Source organism: Sphaerodactylus townsendi, linkage group LG14, assembly GCF_021028975.2.
Source record: "Sphaerodactylus townsendi isolate TG3544 linkage group LG14, MPM_Stown_v2.3, whole genome shotgun sequence".
Classification (NCBI taxonomy): Eukaryota; Metazoa; Chordata; class Lepidosauria; order Squamata; family Sphaerodactylidae; genus Sphaerodactylus; species Sphaerodactylus townsendi.
In genome coordinates, this window is record NC_059438.1 from 30,367,347 (window position 1) to 30,375,892 (window position 8,546).

The following is an 8,546-nucleotide window of genomic DNA, read 5'->3' on the forward strand; positions in this document are numbered from 1 at the left end:
AGTTTTTCAATTCACAAGGCGGGATAATTTCACGATGAAATTTCAGACTTAAATATGCCCGTTGTTTCCGTGTACTCATGAAAATAAATTGCCCTTTTGAACTATCCGAAACGGTACCATCTTCCCAATGGGGCTTCTGTTCTCACCCACTTTTGATACTGTGCTAAATACACCCCTCCCTACACCGCAACATTTCCTCGGCCGTCTATTGATTGACAGCAGAAAAGTTTAATTTTTCTTCCCTTAAGTGTTAACACTTCCAGATAATTTTGCAAGAGACTCTGCTCAAACCCTTGGATGAGTAAAATTGGCTGGACTATCCAGGCAAACAGCAGACGGTGTTCAACGGATCTTTTTGCGCATTAAAAAAAAAAGCTATTGCTAATACCCCACCTGATTTGATACGTGCGCACAGAAAACACAAAACCTGAAACCATCTGGAAAGCAGTACGTACCCTCTCCTGTTGCACGCTGTGTCCAGCTTTCCTCTGCACCGTATGACATAATCCGAGCATAGGTACAGTGGGAGCGTCGTGTGGCTCTGCCCTCCAGATGGGCAAGGGTGGGACCTGCTTGGCCAGAGAACCTCCTCTACCCCCCACCCCCCACCCCCCCCCGTTGGTTTTCTTTTGGCATCATTTGCTGGGCATCATTTGGATGGCGTTGTTCATTCTGTGTCTGGCAAAACAGGGATTTTCCCCCCTCCCTTTGTTGTTATCAGCACTTGGTTCTGGAAGGCAGAGTTTTCACTTCGACTTCACTCCTCAAACTCACAAGTGTATTATGTATATTTTTTTTCTTATTTCCTTCAAATATAGACTTTGAGCCTAGCTTATGGACACCGGGGAAGCCCTGGACTCCATCTGCTAAAAATGCTTCGGAAGATTTACTGGCACAGATGCAAGAGACTTCCAGCATGCTTCATGCCTTAACTGTGCTAACTGGATGCTACGGTCACATTTGGTATCTACCGCTCTTGCTGAGTGGAAAAAAATCCAGAATATTCAAGAGGGAGTATGACATTCCTGCAGCAACTTGTGCTCCGTACATTCTGACAAAGGTAGGTACAAAACCCTCTTTTTTAAAAAAAAAAAACCCAACAACACTTTTATTGGAAACCAAAAGAACAGTGAATCTGATCACTCTTAGGATTCTCTGGCTTTCCCCAAATAGTAAGTCCTTGTGTTTGTCCATTATTCTGAAAGCTCCTTGGCTCAGGTTCCATTCATTTCTGTGAAATGGGTTTAGCCTGGGGCTCACTAAACATGACATTATGGCTCTCAAGCTTCCCCAGGGAAATCCTGCCCAGCCCACATTTCGAACAGTCAGATTCAAGGAAGGATGCAGGAGATTGGGTGGGGGTTTATGGAGGTGATATCTGCCACTGATATTGTTTTATATGTTTTAAAGTCCAATTTTTAAATCATGCTAATTATCCGACAAATGTTATTACGTTGTGGTCATAAGCCACCCTGAGCCTGGCCTTGGCTGGGGTATCACATTTAATAAAATAAAATAAATTAATAAATGACGCTGAGCTGATATCGTCTGTTCCGCTTTGTGGGATTTAAGGATTTTTGCAATGGCCGGCAGTAACTGTGCCAGGTCTGTTTTGCTTCTGTTCAGCTTCAAATTGTTAGTGTGATTGGTAGCATTTTACTCTGTGGGTTTGTACAGGTTTTATTGTGTATATTTTATTTATTTATCACTTTATGTTCGTCAGCAGAAAGGTAACCCTAAAGCAGCAAAAAATAAAACATATCTAAAAACACCCAGCTGCCTGGACGGTGCAGTCCTGAGAATACTTTCCTGGAAGTAAGCCCCACCAAACATGCCTGAGATAGATTCTGAGTAGACCTCTCAGGGTAGCACTGTTACACATGGACTTAGAAGGGTGCAACTCTGCTTAGGATGGCACAGTAACTATCTTACCGGTACAAACATTCTTAAATTCTGCAAAGCGGCTGAGAAGCTATCAGCTGGGCACAATCTCTTGCATCCTTTCTTGAACCTCTGGCATGAGTAAGAGAGGCAATGTGGCTGGCTCTGCCCACCTGCTAGCCCAGGGGTCTGCAACCTGTGGCTCTCCAGATGTTCATGGACTACAAATCCCATCAGCCCCTGCAGCATGGCCAATTGTAGTCCATGAACATCTGGAGAGCTGCAGGTTGCAGACCCCTGGGCTAGCCCCAGATGTTCTCGTTCTGGGCAGCCATTGGAATGCCATCATCAGAGACCTGCTTCCAGGCACTGCCCATTTATAGTTAAGACACATTCCATCCATCCATCTATCATCTATCATCCATCCATCCATCCATCCATCCATCCATCCATCCATCCATCCATCCATCCATCCATCCATCCATCCATCCATGACAATTGATTGGCGGGGGGGGGGGGGGGCATTAGTAACAGCAATAGAATTTCTACTGCATTTTTCAATACCAAATAAGATTTTTAAAAAGTGACGAACTTGGTTTAGCTGGAAATCTGAATGGGAGGGACTTGTAATCAGGCAACCAGCGACCACAGAAATGGGGCTGAGAAAATATGTGCTTCGTTTTCTCCATGAGAAAGGGAAAACTACCATTTGGATACTCCTATGTAGCAACCAAAGTGTGGAGGCCAAATCTTTATTCCTCCTTCTTTCCAGCCCTTTAAAAGGCTCCCATTCCCCCATTGTTTTTCTTTTTAATTGAGCCATGTTGTAGCACTACAATAGATGGAAAAAAGAAAGGCCTCTAAAGGAGGGGGTTGCAGGCTGGGGAAGGTATTGTGAAATGTGCAGGCGCCACCTGGGAGTGGAAGATGCTGTTCCCACGTTGCATGCAGTTATGGCAGAGATGTGTTTTCTGTTTTGCGCCTCTGCCTAGAAGCAGCTGTGATTACATTAGTCGCCTCTGCCCAAATCTCACCTATCAGGGTGAAAAGCTCTTGAGCCCGAGGGCAATGTAACAGGTGCCTGCCTTAAACCATTCAACAAACAAAATTGTACAAACTGTCAATGTAAATGAAATTCCAATGCTATTGAGCAGGAGCTCCACTGACCAAATCACCCTCCCCCTTCTGCTTCACCCAACAAAATAACATCAGTTTGATAACCTTTTACCTCCCTGGGAAAAAATGGAAGCAAGTAATCTCTTAGTTCCTGATGCATCAGTTTGCTTAACTATCCTGTTCCATTTCATGACAGTTCCATCATGTGCAACTTCTTATTTGGGCCCCATCAGCCATTCCACACCATTTAAATTGCTCGCATATTTCAGTACAGGCTGTGATAGAGAGGTTCCATCCCAGCTGGCGTCCTTAAAAGAACAGGAATAGCAGTTGTGGGATTCTAATAATTTAACAACTGGTTCTCCCCCCCCCCCCCCGCTGCACCCTCCGCCTCTGCATGCCCTGCCTCTGCCATGCGCCCCCCCCCCGCTCCTGCCCATTTACCTGCTGCAGAGGAACTTTGTCCACATAATGTCACACATATTTCACAAACATAAGGGCTAGAAACTTATTTTTCATTCCACACTTGTTGTGGTTGTCAGAAAGTGGAATGCATATTCTACACTCTAGTGGAACCCCTTCTGAATTGTGTCTTCAACCCTCGACTGTACTACTCATATACAATTAACACAGGTCCTAAGTAGTTGCATTCTACTTCATAAATGCAACTGCCACTATATAATGGCTTGTTGCAATAGCCAAGTTTCTGCAGATACAGAAGATCTGCAAGTCAGTATTATTATTCCATTATTTTTTATTCTGAATTAGCAACTGCTTACTGTTGCCAAACACTGCAAGTCCTTAGGCTTGTCGCTTTATTACTAAGGTTTATAAATGGCAAAATCCCTTTTTCCATCATTCTGTCAATATAGATGACTGGAAAGATTGAATAAGTTGGTTATTGAAGACACAGTACACTTGTAATGCTCGGCGTTCCCCATTGAGCTACATAAAAGAAGGCAAGAATTACTGCTTGCAATATCAAGCCTATTCTTATTCAGCGGGTATCAGATGACAGTGGCAGAAAGGTTTCAAATAATGGGACAATATAAATTCTTGTACACTGAGCTTCAACCGTTACTTGATTCCGTGCTCCAATTATATTAAGTGTCCCAGCATTGTTTTAATGGGTTTGTTTCAATCATTAGTAATGCACTGGAAAAGTGCCCCCTCCCCCACTGTTAGACAAAGGTACCAAATTATTAAAAGTTGTACAATTAAAAACATTAATCTATACAAGTGTAAATGAGTCCCCAGCCCTGTCTTAAAGGGTTTGCTTCAACCCCAGAGCCAACAGGGCATTCCAAATGTCCTGTGATTTTGTGTGTGTGTGTGTACCCAACTGGGCATGGAGTTAGAGAAGGGGTCCCCAACTTTTTTGAGCCTGTAGGCACCTTAAGATGGTGATGTTATTATCCACGTCCAGCTGAATTATCAAAATACATTCAAATTAGGAAGCTCTGATGACTACTACTACTATTACTATTACTATTATTATTACCATTATTATTACTATTATTATTATTAAAATTTGATACCTCCCTGCCCCTGAAGGGCTCAGGGCAGTGTACAATAAAACCAACAACAAGTAATAATAAAACATAATACAATAAATCAAAAGTACATTAAAATCCATTAAAACAGTAGCAACATCATAATTCAGATAAACCATATTGGGGATGGCGTCCAAATCCCAAACTCTACCTCCTGCCCCCATGGAGGGGATCGGCAGATTGCCGCAGATGGAACCAGATGACACCGGGAGCATCTCTGGATGATACAGAGAATTTCAATAGAAGTTCCATTTAGGTGCATTAATCATTTCAGCCATACCACAAACTTCAAAAGGCTCACCTGGCCTCTGTCTAAAATCACTCGAAGAGCTCCAGGGAAGGTGTCATTGGATGCTATGGCACCTTGTTCAGGTCCCTTGGTTAGTGTCTCTGAGATGAAGGCTCTAGTCCTGTCTGTTTCACTGTTTGTTGTTCGCTAAAAAAAAGAGCTTTGCTTTACTGCTAGCTTCCCTCCTTTGTGAGAGCTGAACATAATTAATTCCTATTTTTCATGAATAGCTTTCCCCAGTGAAAGAGGGTATACGGTGGGTAGAAATATCTTCTAGGAACATGCAGTTCAATGTATTGTCAAAGGCTGAATATGCGGTTGTTAGTTACTGTCTGCCTCCATTTGCACTGTCATTATCCTGGAACTGTAATTGTATCCGTTTATCCCTAAAATCTAATAATCTCTGGGTACTCCCCAGCCTGAGCCATTAAGCCGAAGTGTCCACCTCTTGTTCCTCTCCAGAGAATAAGAGCTGCCTTTGTCCGGGAAGATTTAGCTCTCTTAACATTGCTAGAGGGTCAGATTTTCATATAAATTAGCTGCCCACCTTGCAGTCAGTGCACTGCTCAGTGTTTCTGGACCAAACCTCTGGTGTAGTTACATTGTACCCAGTGTATTCTGAGCTGCCCTGGTCCAGTTACACTGCCTGCCAACTGCCTTCACCCCATCTCTTTGGAGTTCAGTGCAGGCACTGACCTCTGCTTCTCTGGACCCCTTCTTCGGGATCAGGTAATTATCGCCTTATTCCCCCCAAACCCTGATCTATTCCAGACTTTCCCCCTCATCTCTTTCTAAATCCTAGGACTGGGTGTATTTTCAGTGTGTTTGCATTTGTCAATTCTTTGCTTGCACGTTTATTATTTTTACTTTTTCCAAATAAAACTGTTAAACTTCACCTCTCTGACTCCTGTGGATTTCTAAGGAGAAAAACCTAATGTATACACAGGTAGAACAGATCTTGCATTAGTTATCCCCTTTCACTAAGCAAGGACTGGCTCCACTAATTCCGTATTCTATAAGGGGTAGACTCCAGCATCTTAGGTAGCAGGTGGAGTGACCACACCTCCTTTTCCCTTTGAAAAGGGTGCTTGCAGAAAGAGCTCAATGCCCCCCCCAAAAAAAAATTGTCAGAGCTCCCAGGGCTGCAGCAGTTACGGGGGTCCTGTTGGATACCCGCAGTCCTCACTATGCTGGTGCATGCTGTGTTTCCTTGTCTCGCTATGTTCTGAAGGGGAGGAGCCCCCATGTATAGATGCCAACATCATGCCAATCCACAGATGGTACATGTTGCTTTGGACTCCAGCACAGTTACTACTGTCAGCTTCTGGTGTTGGGTCTTTTAAAATATATTTTCTCTACTTAGAGAGTATATTACATTGACTTACCAGCCAGTGCTGTTCTGTTATCAGCCGTTACTTTGAATTGTTATCTGGGATTAATTTTAACTGGTTTGTTTATGCCAAGTGGGGGAGAGCTGAGGACTGAAGTACCACATTTGGTGACGGAAAAATCTCATATCTCTTTGCAGGGGGCTTGGAAGTCTCTGGAGTGGCCCTCCCATCTCCCAGTGGCAAGAATGGCATCATCACGCAGTGAAAAGATGGCATGCAATACCTCCCTTCTCTCACACAGACATGCACAATATGCCTCTAAAATGATATCAGCATTCACTAGCACACCCATAGTGTGATGATGTAGAAGAAGAAGAGTTTGGATTTATATCTCCCCTTTCTCTCCTGTAGGAGACTCAAAGGGGCTTACAATCTCCTTGCCCTTCCCCCCTCACAACAAACACCCTGTAAGGTAGGTGGGGCTGAGAGAGCTCTGAAAAGCTGTGACTAGCCCAAGGTTACCCAGCTGGCGTGTGTGGGAGTGTACTGGCTAATCTGAATTCCCCAGATAAGCCTCCACAGCTCAGGCGGCAGAGCTGGGAATCAAACCCGGTTCCTGCAGATCAGAGTGCACCTGCTCTTAGCCACTACGCCACTGCTGCTCCTGTAGCATGTCCTTTCTTCATAGAGCCATTTCTTTTTGTGTGGGAGAAAAAAAAATTCCTCTTCTAAAATGGCATCCATATTGCATAGTTTTGTTCAACCCAAGATTCGAATCAGCCATCTTTGTCATTCAGTCTCATTCCATGACCTACCTTGCAACCTCCCAATCCCACATGAGACCTCTGGAGTTAAATACAAGATGATATATTTATATGTATGTATATAGGATTATATATTTTTATAGTACAGGGTTACCCCTAATGCTGTAGCATTCCGGTAATCTGTCTTTATGTATTTTCAGTGTATTTTGCATTTTACAATTGCACTTTATTAAATCATTTAGCACTTAGAGTGGGTTTCAGTTTATATATTTTAAGCAGCCTGGTACATGTTGCTTGGACTCCAGCACAGGACTCTGGGTATAGTGGCATTCTGTATTTGTAGCAAAAAAGGGGGAGACAGGGCATTTCTTCCCAGGCCGTTGGCAACCCAGATAATGAACCTCTAGACATATGCAGAAAACCTTTTGCTGCTCCCTTCAAATAAAGGATCAAAACTGTTTTCCAGCTTAGACTGCAGAATTCTCCTGCAAGCCCAAATCTTAGCACATCATATCTTCAAATGTTCTAGACACTGCCCCAAACTTGTATTGGTGTACCCGTTGTACCCTCCACTCCACTTGATGCTTCACCTGCTGCCTCAGAGAGCAATCCTAAATAAATCTGTTTAGAATCTCAGAAGGTTGCTTCAATGGGACTTACTCCCAGGAAATATTTCTTAGGATGGTATTGTAATTCTTGCCAATGCAACTACAGACAAGGTATTTTCTGTGGTGGCATTTCCCCTCTGAAACCCTTTTTCCTGGACTCCTGCTTTTCTTTCTTTGAGGCACCAGGCCAAAACACTTATTTTTACCGAGCTTTTTAATGAGGTATTGTTGAATTTTTAATTAGGGTTTTTTAAATCTTTGCCAGCTGTTTTAAAGACCTGCTTCTGTTTTAGGGATAATTTTTACAGTGTTTGGGCCCAATGGCTTGTTTTTAACAGTTTATTGTTTCATATTGTGATGGTGTTTTAATTATTAGCCACCTCAAGGAGGACTCTGCAGAAGTGGCAAAGAAATATCCTATTTGCAAATAAATAAACACCCAGCGCTGCCCTAAACACTCACATTCTTCTCTCTCTCCCCCTCTGCTTGTTTTGTGTCTCAGCCTTATGTCATAGCAAGATGGGCAGAGAGGGTTGCCAATCTCCAGGTGAGGTTTGGAGATCTCCAGATAACGAGGGATCAGTTTCCTGGGCCTGGACAAAATGGCTGCTTTGGAAGGTGAACTGTACGGCATTATACCCCATTGAGGCTCCTGTCCTCCCTTCCTCAAGCTCTACCCTGCTCAAGCTCCCCTGTCAAAATCCCCAACAATTTGTGCTGGGATTTGGAAAGTGCCAGTCACACAATCCAGTAATGAAGGAGTTAATTGTTGCATGCTAATTAGTTAGTGAGGTCAGAAGTCAGTGACCAGGTAATTGACACCTATTGGTTAAGCAGACTGGCATGAGCTACATGCAGTCTCACACGTAGGCATTAGATATATATTCTTTGTTACACTCTGCACATGTTCAGTAGCAGTTTTTTGTTAGCCATGTAATAGTCAACCAATAAGCTCCATGAAGGAGCTAGCAGCTGATCAGATAGATGTTTCCTCCTTTGTTTTT